Source organism: Atractosteus spatula (assembly GCF_055471065.1).
Source record: "Atractosteus spatula isolate fAtrSpa1 chromosome 10 unlocalized genomic scaffold, fAtrSpa1.hap1 SUPER_10_unloc_3, whole genome shotgun sequence".
Taxonomy (NCBI): Eukaryota; Metazoa; Chordata; class Actinopteri; order Semionotiformes; family Lepisosteidae; genus Atractosteus; species Atractosteus spatula.
Window position 1 is genome coordinate 317,975 of NW_028296623.1, and position 16,905 is coordinate 334,879.

Consider the following 16,905-nt stretch of genomic DNA (forward strand, 5'->3'; position numbering starts at 1 on the left):
TATCCGAGCTCTAGAAGAAAAGACACTCTCAGGGTCCTCACAAGTCACATGTCTCTTCTTGTGCCAAAGCGCAGTCATACCTGACCCATCTGGAATGACCACTGACAGACTTTATCCAGAAGCGACAGCACCATCATTCCCAGTAGAATGAGAGAGAAATACAGCATGACATGGAGAGTCAAGGGTCTCCCACAATCCATCTTTCCTCACATGACTGATTTTTTCACTAACATTTTGACCTTTTCACAGTCCGATTTTTTCACATTTAATAAGATCTTTTAAACAACAACATTTAAGAAAAAAAAATGGAACATTTCTTTGAACAATAATTAAAAAAAAATCTTTCCATGCCTTGGTTGTATAAGTGTGCACACCCTTTATAAAGGAAGTTGTAACTATGCTGAAATTTAACCAGTCACATTCCAGATCATGTACAAAGGTTATTTGCCTTTGCCAGACATCAATTGTATTGATTCTGATTAGTCCTAATTTATATCAGCTGATCTCATATAACCAACTGATCTGGGAGAACAAACGTTCAAACTGCACGGCGGAACTTGAAGAGAAATCCATTCACCAAAGAATGTTGTTACAAATTATCCGCCGAGCTGTTTTATGTATCCAGCCACCTCTTTCCTTCCTAGTTTGCAGTGAGCACAATTCTTTCAGTTTCTTCTCTTGTATTTTCCTTGCTATTTTACTGTCCCTTTCCCCCAAGTGGAGATGGATCTGCAACCGAAACCCAGTTTTCGCCCTGTGTTTCTGCAGCTCAAGTCTGTATGAGGAGAAGGAGTTACACAGCTCCAGTTGTGCAATCGGTCAGCGTGCGGTACTTCTACAGCAGAGTCATGCCGAGGGTTTGAGTTCGAACCTCACCTGAAGCAGTGTAGCCTGTGTCTTAAGCTACCGAAAGCAACTGACGAGCTTAGGTGCTTTTAGGTATTTGCTGGAGATTTGGTCTAAATAAACAAGTAAAGGTTTATTCCAAAGAAGGCTCCACAGCCAAAACATTATGTTTTCTTCTCATTTCAGCATGGAATAAACCTTTCCTCATTCCTTTGCAGCCCATGCATGCTGACACAGCTACTTACTTAAGTTACCATCAGCTGTGGACCTCCAACTGACCTGAGTGATATCTACTTAGATGAGAGGAGCACGATGGAGTACCGAAAACTTGAAAAAGCTCTCGCAGTTAGATTCTGTGTTTTTGTTGTTTCCCAGATATGTTTTTAATGTTCTTTTTCTTTATTTTTTGAAGTTGTTTCATTTGTTTGTTTGTTTTTATAGTTGTTAGTCCTCTACAGGGATTTACCTAGGTTCCCTGAAGACTTCTCGTTTTGTGGTTGTTGTGTTTTCGTGTTACAATTTTTTTTTTCTATTGATAGGACCCCCCGCATTACTGTGGGACTAGTTAACTTTAGTTCTTACATTCTACCTGAAATTGCCTCAATAACTACAACTCTTTTTTCTATATTTAACTACAGTTGCTTTCCAGACACCGCAACTATTCACGATGAATCTTATGAATACGTCTTTATGAATAATAGTATTATTTATTAATAATTAACTTTAATGTATATTTTTATTAGTAGCTGTATTACAGGTAATGCATGTACAGCCTTTAATATGCGATAGTGAATTTGCAGGTATCTTGGGGAGGGAAGAGAACTGAAATTTAGGAAATACATATTTAAAGGGGGTGCAAGTCACCTCTGTCACATCTGGGTGTTAACTGAATAGATTTGTGGCATTATTTATTGTGTTTTAACTCTATACTTGTGTTTCTCAGGAGACGGCAGAAATATTGGGGATTTGTGGCTACAGAAAATAGTTTGAACTTTACAGGCAAATGTAAGGTTATGTTTAAGAAAAAAAAAACTTATTTTCAACTTTTTCAACGTGATTATTTAAGACAGTTGTTCGGAACAGTATGTCTTCTCATATCTGTGGCTGTGGTCCTACAATAACGGTGATGAAACAGACGTTATGTGCGGAAAGAACTGGAGATGGAACAGGAGACTCACCCAGTCTATAGTAAGGTTGTGTAGGACCGCACACACTAGGAAGAGTGTTGAGTAGCGGGTGTAAAACCTTCACGAGCCAGACAGGAATCGAACCTGCAATCTTCTGATCCGAAGTCAGACGCGTTATCCATTGCGCCACTGGCCCCACTATCATCTTACTCAACTGCACTACAGTGAGCTCAGAGCCGCTACTAGTAATACATTGTCCAGATCCGCATTTTCTCAATTAGATTCACGTGTTTTTTACGTGTGTCTAATTACTACGTCTTTCATTTTGTCTGGTTTTATAAAAATGTCTCTTGAAAACAGACAAAGGGTTTATGTGTCTCCCTGAAATTCACACACGAAGGAAGTCACACGAGGAAGGAAAGATATCGCGTTTAAAGAGAATCCAGAGTGGAGACGCCGGCGAATGAAAACGAAGCTTCATATAGTACGAGCGCACTACCACTGAACTAAACTCCTGATAGTGAACTTTTTCCGCAGGTTAATTGTGTTAGGAAATGTGAACAGTCAACAGAGCGCATTTTAAAGGCCAAAGCAAGACAATTAGATGTGAAGAGAATTCTGCTTCTCTGTTTACTGAGCTTTCGGTGAACGTCAAAGTGAAAGACAAATTCGCTATTTTCACTTTTTAATTAAGGAACAAGAAAACACCATCCTTCGAGCCGGATTCAAAACAGCTACATAACAATCGTCCGCTGCTTTTTTAAACAGTTTTACGCTCTAGCAACTGAGCTATCGAAAGGTCGACTCCAACCGCACACGTTTTGTCATACGCGTAGCCCAATGTAGTGTAGAGTTCCTGTTTATATAAATCGCAGTTCGACATCAAAATACTCACTAACAGTCTCGTTTAGTCGAAGAAATGGACCAGGATTCTACTGTATAATCTTCCAGAGGTCTTACAAAACGTTTGGAGGGACATCAGTGCAGGTGGAAATTGACTCTTTTTCTAGTGGGATCAGTACCATATAAAACCTTTCTTTTGGATTGAGAAGAGGATCATGGTGACACTCAAAACATCCCTGTCTTTGCTTCTTACGAGGACTTTTGAGCTGCAAACATCGGTTCAAAACAAAACTCTGCTACTGCAGTTGCTTCTTGGAGAGTTTCTTCAAATCTTTCAACTGAACGTCTTGGGATATTGACGATGATATAATACAGATTGTGGTTTTCTTTTGATCGAAAATTTTATTAAAATATGAGCCTCTTTTACCTTTGTCTTGGATGTTTCGCAAGGTATAATACTTTCCCTTGCATCCTCAGATAAACATTCTAAATACCACAAAGTTACAATATATGGAATAGCATTTATTTTTACATATGTTTTAAAATGTACTCTTATTTAAAGCTACATTTAGTGCTAGGTAAAGATAACGTTGCTAATACTGATGTAGTAGAAATGTAAGATGAATTGATAGCTTTATCTGAGCTAAAAAAGTCCTAAAACGCCTCCTATAACAGGAAAGGACTCGTAGCAAGATTAAACTCCAAACGTTGCTATTACATTATGCATTATGTAAACACGACCCATTTCAGCTTCTGGTGAGTGCAGTTTTTCCAAATTGAATCAAAACTACAGCTCGAATGAAATAAAAAAAAGTTTATGTGTCTCTTTGCTGTAACAACTCTGCCAAAACTATTCAGATAAATCAGAATAGCATCAGAACGTGACTAGATTTTATTGGATATTAGGAAATTTATTTGTGTGCATTTCCCCCTACGATCATAATACCTTCCTGTTTTCATCGTGTTTATTGTTTCTGCCTGTGATCTCGGAAATAAAGTATGTGTTCACCGAAATATTCCGGGAGTTTGCTGTGGTTTGAGAGGAGTGTATGAAGGTAATGAATGAGGGAGGACACGCGCATTCAGCACGGGGAGCGCAGAGCAATGAGCCGCGCCTGCAGCTCGCTGAGTCTTTTCTTATATAACCACTGAGTCCGGACACACAGCGTTTCCAGCCCGTGTTGGAGATTTACAGTTCAGAAAACGACTGTCTCGAGCAGAAACTGATCTTCCTGCTTTAGTTAAGGTTATCAGAATCGGCGGCTGCTGTGGGGGTATAGCGCTTGTATCTCTCTTCTCTGGCTAAACACTATCTACTGTAAAGTATAGAAATAGACAGAAGATGAAATACAGCTACAAATACTTCAGTAAGGCCGAGCAGATAGGAAAGTTTAAATCAAATGTTCTATAACTCGATCTGCCTATATTTTCGAACTCTCTGTTCGAGCTCTGATATAATCCTCTCTGCTCCTGTCGTTGTCACTCTGCATTCCGTAGGGCTACAGGTTGATTTCACAATGCCACAATTAATTAAATACAGGAGAAACCGCACGGACAGCAATATGTTTTAAGAAATCTTCTTCTGGATTTATATTTCGGTCTTTCTCCTTTAAATGCATACCTTGCCGTAAATCTTTACTCGATTACAGGCACCCCAAACAGTTTTTAAGGCAGAAATCGAACCCCATTTGATTTTCTGCTAATAACGTGTAAGTGTTCACGAAGCATTTCCCTGCACATCGGGTGCCCACAAATCGGTTTCTCCGTTTTCCTCTTCCTGTCGTTGTTAGCGAGCACAAGAAGACGGGACAAATGCAAGAGAGGGAAAAGGGAGCGGCTGTCAAGAGTGAGATTTGAACCCACGCTTCTATTCAGAGACCAGGGGGTGAGTTTCCCGAAAGCATCGTAGCGCTAAGAACATCGTAAACTCGCTCTTAAGATCGATCGTTGATTTACGAGTGTTTCCTAAAACCTATCGTAACTAAAGTAGAACGTTATAATCCTTCGTAATCTACGTGCTCCCCGACCCACTCGTTAATCACTAAGTGCTTCTTAAACTGGCTACCTCTTGCGCCAACCTTAGCGACAGAGATCGCCAGACAGAGCACATTCAATTCACATCATGGGAATTCTCTGGAAATATAGAATACTAAGATTTTATATTAAGGATTTTGATATTTTGTTGTACTATGTAAGAGGAAATTCGAAAAAAGAACATTTATTTATACAGTTATGAATTTATTAGTCATCTTGGGTAAATTTCATATTCATAAATCAAATGTTTTAATAATACTCCCTCTTTTAGTACTTTTGGGGTGGGGTTTAAATTGTATTTAAATTCCATAAAGAACGTGAAACATGTAACATGTATTACAATGTAGCGCCACGCAGGGCGGGCTGAGAACAGCACCTGGGGACTACCGGACTGTATATAGTGGGACGGAGGCTGAGATACAGTCTCTTCCCTTCGTGTGTGTGTATGTTAGTGTAGGTGCAGCGCTGTAACCCCTGTCCCTGTGTGTGTACCTTTCCCGATTCGAGTTATTAAATGTGTTGTTCAACCCCATTCCCTGAGTCCTAAGCCTGTTCCATTCCGTACCGAAACCCGCGGTCCATACAATATTTTAAGTTCGAATGCCGTTTTATGTTCTGTCTTGATTGTTGACGGTAAAGCTTAGACCTACTTGTTTTTAAATTTGATTATAGGTCCTGTATTTGTTGAGTGACACGTGCCAAGCTTAGTAGTTAATTTTTCCAGATGTCATGTTAATAAGACCAATTAAAAAGGAGTTCCAACACACCCAACAACTTTAAATAACAACAGTATTTTCTCTTGAAACACTGTGATTCCTAACGATGGCAGCGTGACAAAAAATATTGCTTTAAATCAAAGACGTCGTGCAGGACGCATACACTGTTCACACAGTTAAACTTGGTTTTCTTTTACAGCATGTCAGTCATTTATTTTATTACACCATATAATGAAAGTATTGTCAATCAATTGTTTGTCAATCGACTTGTGATGCTTTTTGCTAAGCGACTTCAGGGGCGGGGTTAACAAAGAAGTACTTTATACTCGCTCGTTAAATGATCGATTAAGAGGGGTTTTGGGAAACCCACGAAAAAGTAGCTTGTATGTTACCTACGTACATCGTAAAGTTGCTCGTTCGTCTCTAAGATTCATCGTTTTCGGGAAACTCACCCCAGAACACCCAAGCGATGAAAAGACAGGAGTCCTTGAGTCTGGCGCCTTAGACCACTCGGCCATCCTGATAAGGTACTGTAGGTTTATTCCATGCTGAAAAGAGAAGGAAACACAATGTTTCAGCTGTGGAGCCTTCTTTGATTGTGACTCGAAGTAAACCTTTACCTTTCCTTGTTCGTTTGATGTTAATTTATCTCCGTCAAATACCTAAGAGTATCTAAACTCGACAGTTGCTTTCAGTAGCTAAAGACAGGCTATACTGCTCCAGGTGAGGCTCGAACTCACAAAGAGGGTAAAACGCCTGATTGTCGGGAGTGGGATTTGAACCCGTGCCTCTATTTGGAGAGTGAAACACAAAGCTTAAAAGACACGAAGCTGTGAATTTGCTGTTTTAAACAGCTCGACTATTCTGAAAAAATGTGTGCTGATAACACCAGTCGCATTCGATTTTCCGTAACTTTAGGACGATTGATACTACTGGACTAACACAATTTGTGGCGTTTAGCATGACATGGAAAACAGTACCGGAGCATTCGGGTCCGGACTACCAGACTCAGAAACAGTTTTTACCCCCGCACTATCAAACTATTAAACTCCCAGCCTCTCTCACTCTCTCCTCACCTCTCACCTATGATCTGAACCTCACAGTGCCTTCTTTCTTACCAAAAACCCAAACACACATTGAAAATCTGCCTCTACCATACATGTCAAAAGCTCACTCCCCATCATTTCTATCCCTTTATTTCATTCTTTTGATGCATGTTTTTGCACATAACCTGTTACCTTTTTGTTATTTTGCACACTGCCTATTGTTGTTTTTTGCACATCGGCTGTTGTCTCTGTCTTTCTTTTGTTATACAATTGTATTGTTGTTGTGTTTTTTTCGTTGTACCCAGTGGGCAAAAGACGTATAATATACGTCTATTAAACGCATACCTTAAACGTCTAAATGTGGTCCGCAATTCGTCTAGAATGAAATTCTAATATACGTCTATTGTTATACGTCAATTATACGTCTATGATTAGATGTTCATTATACGTAAATGGTTAGAGTTCTATTATACGGATAAATTTAGAAGACAATTATACATATATGGTAGGAGTTCCGGATAACTTTAGAGGTCTATTATACGGATAACTTTAGAGGTCTATTATACATCAAAGATAGGTTTTACAGGTGTAGAAACTAGTAAATCAACCCAATGATTTGGTTTAGAAATTTATTCTGAAAATACACATTCACACCTGAAAAATATGTATTTCAAATTATACATTGTATACAATCAATCAACAATCAACATACTTGTACATACTTTTGGTGAACAAAAAAATTTGCTTGCATTTCATCTTTCGCAAGCTATATGATTTAAAAAAAACAAGTTGTTCTGCAAAGGAAATTAATAAACGCATAAAACCAAATCAAGACCTCTTTGAGTGTCCCAAATTACATGTTCTGTAAAACAAGACAGGAAAAAAGGTACCGCTGGCATTCGGATCCAGGATCTCCTCTTTATGAAACAGGTGTTTTAACCAGCTTTACCACAGCACCGGCAGAACACTATTCTTATACAGGTGGGTACCCACCCTCAAACCTTTGTTCTCCCGCTACTTTACCTTTGCCTACTGTCCTGTCTCTCTCACACATGAAGAAGACTCCACGGCCGAAACATTGTGTTCTCTTTCTTCTTTTTTTCAGCATGGAATAAACCTATTACCTATTCTTATACAGCCGCTTGGACACACCGCTCTGAGACATCTGAGGTCGATGTGCGCTGAGCCTGGTCGCCGAGCAAAATCATGCCCAAGGGGAAGTGGTATGCGAGACGAGGTGGCCGAGTGGTTAAGGCGATGGACTGCTAATCCATTGTGCTTTGCACGCGTGGGTTCAAATCCCACCCTCGTCGGTTTATGTCTTCGACTTGTGATCCGTTTCTAAGTTGGACTTGCTATCTTTATCTACTGTAGTAGAGTAGTAATATTTCTAGCGTTGGCTGAATATGGCTTACAGCAGTAGCTGACAGATATAGTCTCTTAATAGGTTAAATTTATGCTTTGTACTGCTTTCACCTGACATTAATAGTAGTCCTGATGAACGATTTAGGGACATGGCGCATCTTGAAAATGTTCTTGTTAATTTCAGTTTGGAAAAAATGCACTCACCAGAAGCAGAAACTGGTCGTATCTGCAAAATGCGCAATGCAATAGCACTGTCTTGCTATGAGTCCTTACCTGTTACAGGAGGCGTTGTAGGACTTTTTTAGCTCAGAAAAAGCTATCAATTCATCTTACATTTCTACTCCATCAATATTAGCAATGTTATCTTTACTAAGCTCTAAATATAGCTCTAAATAAATGCAAATTTTAAAATACATTTTAAAATAAATGCTATTCCATATATTGTAACTTTGTGGTATTTAGAATTTTTATCTGAGGATGCAACGGAAAGTATTATACAAATGTGAAAGAGGCTTGTATTTTAATACAATTTTCGATCAAAAGAAAACCAAAATCCGTATGATATTACCATCAATATCCCTCGATATTGACGTTCAGTTGAAAGATTTGAAGAAACTCTCAAAGAAGCAACTGCAGTTGGAGAGATTTGATTTGAACTGATGTTCGCAGCTCAATAATCCATTCGTCCTCGAAAGAAGCAAAGGTTAGTATGTTTTGAGTGTCAACATGATCCTCTTCTCAATCCAAACGAAAGGTTTTATGTGATCCTGATCCCACTAGAAAAAGAGTCAATTTCCGCCAGCACTGATATCCCTTTAAATGTTTTATAAGAACTCTGGACGTTTATAGAGTAGAAGCCTGGTCCATTTCTTCTACTAAACGAGACTATGGGAGTGGGTATTTTGATGTCGAACTGGGATTTAAATAAAGAGGAACACTACACTACATTGGGCAACGCGTGTGACAAAACGTTTATTTTCTGACCTCTCGATAGCTCAGTTGCTAGCTCTTAAGATTGTTGAAAAAGCAGCGAGTATTTCTTATGTCCCTGGTTTGAATCCAATTCAAAGGATGGTGTTTTCTTGTTCCTTAATCAAAAAGGGAAAATTGCGAATTTCTCTTTCACTTTGATGTTCACCCGAAAGCTCAGTATACAAAGAAGTAGAGGCTCCTGTTCTGAATAATCCTCAAGTCTGATTGTTTTGCTTAGACCTTTAAAATGTACACTGTTGACTGTTTGCGCTTCCTAACACAATTAAAAACCCGCCGACAAACTTACCGATCGGGAGCTTAGTTCAGTGATAGCGCGCACTTAAGACGCTCCGTTTTCTATCGCCGGCATTTTTGTATTCTCTTTCATCGCGATATCTTTTATTCTTCGTGTGTGAATTTCAGGGAGACTCATAAACCCTTTGTCTGTTTTAAAGATACATTATTTTAAACCAGACATAATGAAAGACGTAGTAACTAGACACATGTACAAAACACATGAATAGTAGCGGCTCTGAACTCAATGTGGTGCTGGATGGGAATGCAATACAAACGCCAATGGCACAATGGATAACGTGTCTGATTACGGATCAGAAGACTTTAGGTTTCTACTCCTTACTGGTTAGTGAAAAAGCTTTTAAACCACGCTATTCAACACTGACATCGTAGTGTGTGCGGTCCTACACAACCTTCCCAGTGGGCAAAAGACGTATAATATACGTCTATTAAACGCATACCTTAGACGTCTAAATGTGGTCTGCAATTCGTCTAGAATGAAATTCTAATATACGTCAATTATACGTCTATGTTTAGACGTTCATTATACATAAATGGTTGGAGTTCTATTATACGGATAAATTTAGAGGACTATTATACATATATGGTTGGAGTTCCGGATAACTTTAGAGGACTATTATACGTATATGGTTAGAGGTCTATTATACGGATAACTTTAGACGTCTATTATACGTATATGGTTAGAGGTCTATTATACGGATAACTTTAGACGTCTATTATACGTATATGGTAAGAGGTCTATTATACGGATAACATTAGAGGTCTATTATACGTATATAGGTAGAGGTCTATTATACATCAAAGATAGGTTTTATAGGTGTAGAAACTAGTAAACCAAGCCAATGATTAGGTTTAGAAATGTATTCTGAAAATACACATTCACACCTGAAACATATGTATTTCAAATTATACATTGTATACAATCAATCAACAATCAACATATGGGCAATAATCATAAAAAACACAACTAGTCTTAAACTTCAGCTACAAATTCTGGTAACATGGCAATATACAGTATAGTAATGACAAACACAAACTAATTACATTAACACACTAACTCAAAACCACATTTTGATTCAAATATACATTTTAAAATGTACAACTTCTATATTTCCAAGAAAAAAAATATTACAATGCAATGCAAATATTACAAATATTTGCAATGTATTTGCAAACCCTGTCTAATTGTCCTAACAGTTAGAACCAAAAACCTATTATTTTCAGTGTCCAGATCTCCTGGCCCCCTGCCTTGCATATGCATTTTTCAAGTAACACATTGCGTGCTCCTTTATTTCTTTTTCTGTCGATGTAGGGTGGGACTTCAGCACCGCAGCTAGGAGAAAATTATATAATATTACTTCCCAAATAAATGATGATTAATATCTTCTTTAGTATAATCTAAAAAATGAACGGTTTACTAAGCTCAAAGCTGAAATAAATGTATAAAATTTGGCTTGCATCATAGCAGTTGAGCAATAAAGTCTGTCCTAATTAAAGAGTACCCAAAGTTTGAAAGTACAACATAGAATAAGAATAGAGAAACGGCAAAACGATTTTGTGTCATCTTCCCCATTCACACTATTTTTATGTGCCATTTTTTGCTTATTCACGTACTATTTTAATCAAAATAATATTAAGAAAGATCTGTATGTATTCAGATACTATTATTATTGTTCATACTTACTCGTCAAAAGAGGATTGCTGAGATATTTGCGGATATACTTCTACGTTTGAAAAACGTGTCCAAAATGGTGACCAACGAATATTAGCAATGCATTGTGGTATATAACCGGAAAATATGCTGGGTTCGATATTTTCTCAACGTATGCGTTTATTAATGTTGTCGATATTATGGTTGAAATTTAACATTGATAATACATCGCGGCTATGTGCCCCCTGCTATGAGCTGATGTGCAATTTTAACGCATGCAGTTAGTAAGGATCGGTCACTGTTGTATGGTATTATATATAATGACATTATGGAATAGGATGGGTACAGGCCTGGCATCACGGGGGGAGGGAGGAATGTCGCCCCTTCAGTTTTGGGCAAAAAGATTTACCTAACTTAATTTGCGTCCTAAAAAAATAGTTGTACTTTGTCAATGGTCAGACAACACTAAATGACACGAACAGTCACTCAGTCTGTTTGATGGGCAGGAGGGCTATCCGTCCAGGAACTGCACATATCAGTGTTGTTATTGAGTGTCAACATTATGATCCTGTTTGCTCATGTGGACCGATTCCTTGCAGTAGTTTATCATTATACTTAAAATCGTTATATAACTAGGACTAGTTATAGCAGTCTGTGCTTTCTGTTGGTTTTACAACATTTTTTTCTTAACGATTCAGAACGTCCATGTAGCTGCAAAAATGAACGCTTATGGTACTTTTCGCTCCAGGCAATACAAACCGTGAGAGTGACGAAAAATGTGAAACTGAACTTCATCGCAAATACCACATTGTTAGTCGTTATCTTCTATCATGAAGCACTAATCAATGGCATAGCTACGAGATTTCATTTGGGTAGCTGCACCGTACAGCTCCGTTTCAACCGAAATATCACCCCCCCTCAGAATTTCAGACGCCCCCCTACAGATTTTTCCCCGGGCACCGCGCACTGATGGGGGACGGGGTGTCCAGGAAATGGTATCAACTTTTCTCAAGAAAATAAAAATAGAAACTCTATAGGCACTCAAACATTTTACTGTTTTTTTCGGGCAGGTGGCAAGACCCCCTCAGCAAAACCCTTGTATGCCAAGCTGTGGGCATTGATTCGTCGAATATACGTATATTTACGGCGAAAATACGGCTATACGTATATATACGTCGCCTCGACGTATAATCAACGTCGAATTGCAACCGTAAAATCGACGACATGAATAAACGCATATATAACGTCGAAAACACATCTAACACAGTGCCTGAGGCTTTTTACTGTATGTATCGTGTCGCAGTAATTAATTTACACGTGTATAATAAATATAGTAAATATAATAAATTAATTACTGCGAAAATAATTTACTTCGTACACTGTGCAGAGTGCCGTATACTCTTAGTTGCGGCACACACGATACATACAGTAAAAAGCCTCAGGCACTGTGTTAGATGTGTTTTCGACGTTATATATGCGTTTATTCATGTCGTCGATTTTACGGTTGCAATTCGACGTTGATTATACGTCGAGGCGACGTATATATACGTATAGCCGTATTTTCGCCGTAAATATACGTATATTCGACGAATCAATGCCCACTGGGTATGGCAGCCGCGCCGAGAAGCTTTGCTTATGCCCATCTTTTTCCACCGCTTCTACTGAACCTCGGAGCTGCAGGAGGAAGGGCTGACTTTAGAAAGAGCTCTTAAAGTCGCTAGAATTCATGAAGCAGCTCAAGCAGAATCAAGAATGCTTTCTGACCACAGTGACAAAGTGACACTGAACGGGGTGCTCGCTCAAACTTTACAAACAAAAGCCGAGCAGCAGGACGCAGTCATGCTAGAGATATAGAAGAACAGGGGACGGCTGACATTACATGTTACAGGTGCGGACTAACAACGCACAAAGCAGATGAATGCGGAGCGTGAACAGCAAAATGTCTACACTGTAAGAAAACAGGACATTATGCACACGTCTGCAGAACATCACGTCCGAGTTTAAGGAGAGCAACATCAGAGATTGGAAGCTAAGGAGTTTCAGGTCTGTGTTTTTATTCTAGGTTCAAGAAAGTATGAATACCTTTGCAAGAAGTATTTCAGAATCCCAGTCAAATCCAGTACGAATGCCCCATAGATCTGCATTGTACAATTAGTATACTGTTTGTCCGTTGAATCAAACACGCCTTATGAAGCATTTCTAAAACAGGAGAGATCGTTAGGGAATGCGTCTTCCTGTAAAAATAAAATGACTTCAAGGGTACTATAAGCAGAGGTGTGAAAGCCTGCTTTACTGAAGAACTATAGCCAGAGATGCCAAAGAGGTCGAGATTTCACCACGTGAGAGAAAGCATCTCAGAAAAAGAAGTTGCGGTCGTTTCCACGCGTTATAAAACCACTGGGTCAAACAACAAGAGCTGAAGAGCCGCTGTTGAGAGTAACGCGGCCAAGCGCTCTAAGGAGCTGGCTTAAACCTCCAGTCTCTTCAGGAGCATCTGTTGGAGTCGCACTGCTACAGCGTATCTCCTTGTTAAGTATCCCTTTTATTGTTGTTGCTGCCTCCAGGCGATGTAAACCAGATTCAGAAAAAAAATAATTTGAACAACATTATTCCTATGTTGTTTGAAGGCGCGGTGGCCAAGTGGTAAGGCGTCGGTCTCGTAAACCGAAAATCGTGGGTTCAAACCCCACCTGTGCCTGTTTCATTTGTTTTCCTTTAGTTTCAAAGTCTTCAAAAAACTCGCAATGTAGGAGTCTGAATAGTAAGAGAGCGTAACTGTCGCCAGTGATTAGTATTCTTGCATATCCTGCCTTGTTTTTTAGTCGACAAAGCTTGTTTCTCTTCACACCCATCTTCCGAATGATCACCTCAGCATTGGGAAGGAACGTGCGCTTGGTACAGCCCCCCACTCCATGGTCTGATCACAAACAGATCGGGTGAGCTGTCAGTCCAGGTTGGAAGTAACGTTCGAAAGCACTAAAAATCTGACTTAGGAACGAGAAGACCGTGTTTTTTTAAACGAGTAAACGATAAAATAATAGTTCAGGTGGGTAGCTGCGTCAGCATGCGTATATACTGCCTGCAAGACTATGTCAAGTTCAAGTTCAAGTTTATTGTCATTATACTTATACACAGGTATATGGTATAACGAAATGCTATTTAGCTAGCTCTCGGACATAAGTAGTACAAAGAAAAAAACACAACAACACAACAACAATACAATTGTATTACAAAAGAAAGACAGAGACAACAGCCGATGTGCAAAAAACAACAACAGGCAGTGTGCAAAACAACAAAAAGGTAACAGGTTATGTGCAAAAACATGCATCAAAAGAATGAAATAAAGGGATAGAAATTATGGGGAGTGAGCTTTTGACATGTATGGTAGAGGTAGATTTTCAATGTGTGTTTGGGTTTTTGGTAAGAAAGAAGGCACTGTGAGGTTCAGATCATAGGTGAGAGTGAGAGAGGCTGGGAGTTTAATAGTTTGATAGTGCGGGGGTAAAAACTGTTTCTGAGTCTGGTAGTCCGGACCCGAATGCTCCGGTACCGTTTTCCATGTCATGCTAAACGCCACAAATTTTGTTCGTCCAGTCGTATCAATCGTCCTAAAGTTACGGAAAATCGGATGCAACTGGTGCAATCAGCACCCATTTCTTCAGGATAGTCGAGCGTTTTAAAACAGCAAATTCACAGATTCGTGTCTTTTAAGCTTTGTGTTTCGCTCTCCAAATAGAGGCACGGGTTCAAATCCCACTCCCGACAGTCAGGCGTTTTACCCTGTCTTTTTTACCTGCCTTTACACTGTTTCAGTCTTGTTGTGCTCGCTGACAATCACAGTACGAGGAAAACGGAGAAACTACTTAGAAAAAACATAACGGACAGAAAAAAGCTTCGTAAACACGTGAATGTGATTAGCAGCAGTAAGGTATGCATTCAAATGTTTAAGGCTGATTTATAAAAGCAGCAGAAGAAAGGTGCAGCCTTTGTGAGAATTCGCGGGTTTTTATGCTGCTTGGACTTCTTTCAAGTCTATGAAGTGATCCCCGTTTTATTTTCATTTTCAAACTTCAGAACCGAATAACAAAAAGGTTTCATGTGTGACAGCATTCTGTTGCAAATACCGTTTCCACGATGTATTCAGCGACGGGAATGAAATATTTTAGTGCTGGCTCAAATGCGAGGAATTTCAGAAAAAACAACGCTTGCAGTAAACGACAAATTTAAAGCGTGTTGTCAGCATGAACAGAACAACGCAATGCTCTGTAAAAACGATCTGAAGCCGCAATTACTCTTTTATCTCGGGCAGTTCATTCCGATACGATGTTTCCGCAGAATAAATGAAATGCCGAACTCCAAACATGTTGTTGCCATTATTGTTACTCCTGCTGCTGTAGTTTTAAGCTTTAATCAGTGGGTATGTAATGTTGTAAAGGGGCTGGACTACTTTGTTCAGTCCAAATTCCATTATGTGAATTTATGCTTTTTTAATATAAGCATTAACAATACAATGCGTGCTCAAAAACCATTACTTATTAGCTAAAGAAGCGGCAGTGTTTTGACAATATGTGGTATTCGAACAGTAAATGCTGAAGTGTTTAATACTTGCTTGTGAGCAGATCTCCCTCGATTTAGACAAACTCTTGTTTGGCCGATGATTTCAGATCAAAATCTGAATCAAGTGGAAAGAAAGCTGAATTACGTAAAGGTCATATAAGGCACTGGGTATCACTGTTACGCCATCAGGTCCTGCTAGGAGGATTGGGGGGATCAAATTGACACAGAGGGACCCAATGTGGGGGCTGAACCCACAGTTCTGAGATTAAGAGATTCATGCTCTATTGACTGCGCCTGTATAACTCTTGTGCTACAGCAGTAATGTTTCTGGGTGTGGATGGACATGACATAATAGGCTGACAACAGGAACACGTGGCCCACAGGCAGTGACAGTATCGCTATCACATTTGGCTGCAGTATATTGTGTTGAGAGCAGCAATAACTTTCCTGCAGAGATGGGAGTGCCTTTAATACAGCTCTTTCAATCGGACAGAGTAACAGGAACGGATCAAAAGTTTCTGCTGTGGATCCATCTCCACGTGGGGGAAAGAGACAGTAAAATAGCGATGAAGAAACAGAAAGAATTGTGCTCTCTGCAAAGTAGGAAAGAGGTGGTCAGACACATAAAACAGCTTGGTGATAATTTACAGCGACAGTTTTATGTTATTTAGTACAAGGATTTCTCTTCATGTGACTTAAGATGTGTAATTTGTATGTTGGTTGTATGAGAACAGTTTCTTCTAAAGTCCTGTCAATTGACAGTGGAGAGCTAGCTGGTGCACATCTTCAAGAAGACTCTCTTTAAGGCGATTACAAGTTTCTCGAACAAATCTGTGTCATATTTTTAAAATAATTTAGCTAATGAGCAACGAGAGTATAAATGAATTCTCCCACCCTCCATTCAAAGATAAAACTCCATGTGCGATTCTAAGTTTCCTTGGAGCTACTGACGTTCGTCATTATTGGACATTCCCGGTGATATTGACTAAGGAGCTCAATTTTTACGTGTTGTAGTTCAACATGTACAAAATATTCGTATCCCCTGCAAATATCGGCAAGGTCAGTGATATTCTCAACAATGTGTGCCATTGCAATTCGTGCAATTCGTGCCATACTTTTTCCCAATGTATTCTGACATGCCAAGATCAGAGGGTCATATTTAAAAAAACTGGTGCATTAAAATGTTTTGTACTTCAGGATTTTGATAGTCTGTTACATTGTCTTTCACACGTCGGTGTCAGAACTGTGAGACATTTTCATAATTGGGGGGGAAGGCCGTAGCAATAAGCAGAAAGTACAATCACCTTTTCCCAGTGTAAGTCCGTGTTATGGTGAGTTTTCAAAATTGGTTTGCGATTTTCTGAAATATATTGCATACAAAAATATGATTTGAACAGTCGCTATTTATTTGGATATTTCCTTTCACTGAGGAT

At 39.2% G+C, this 16,905-nt stretch overlaps 3 non-coding genes across 3 annotated transcripts; 2 read left to right on the plus strand and 1 right to left on the minus strand.

The window, feature by feature from the left end:
* Window positions 1–2,096: 2,096 nt before the first annotated feature.
* trnar-ucg (transfer RNA arginine (anticodon UCG)) lies at window positions 2,097–2,169 on the minus strand. The gene has a single exon. It is a non-coding gene; the product is annotated as a tRNA-Arg (tRNA).
* A 5,674-nt stretch (window positions 2,170–7,843) lies between these two features.
* trnas-gcu (transfer RNA serine (anticodon GCU)) lies at window positions 7,844–7,925 on the plus strand. The gene has a single exon. It is a non-coding gene; the product is annotated as a tRNA-Ser (tRNA).
* A 5,616-nt stretch (window positions 7,926–13,541) lies between these two features.
* On the plus strand, window positions 13,542–13,613 carry trnat-cgu (transfer RNA threonine (anticodon CGU)). Its single transcript has one exon. It is a non-coding gene; the product is annotated as a tRNA-Thr (tRNA).
* Window positions 13,614–16,905: the final 3,292 nt, after the last annotated feature.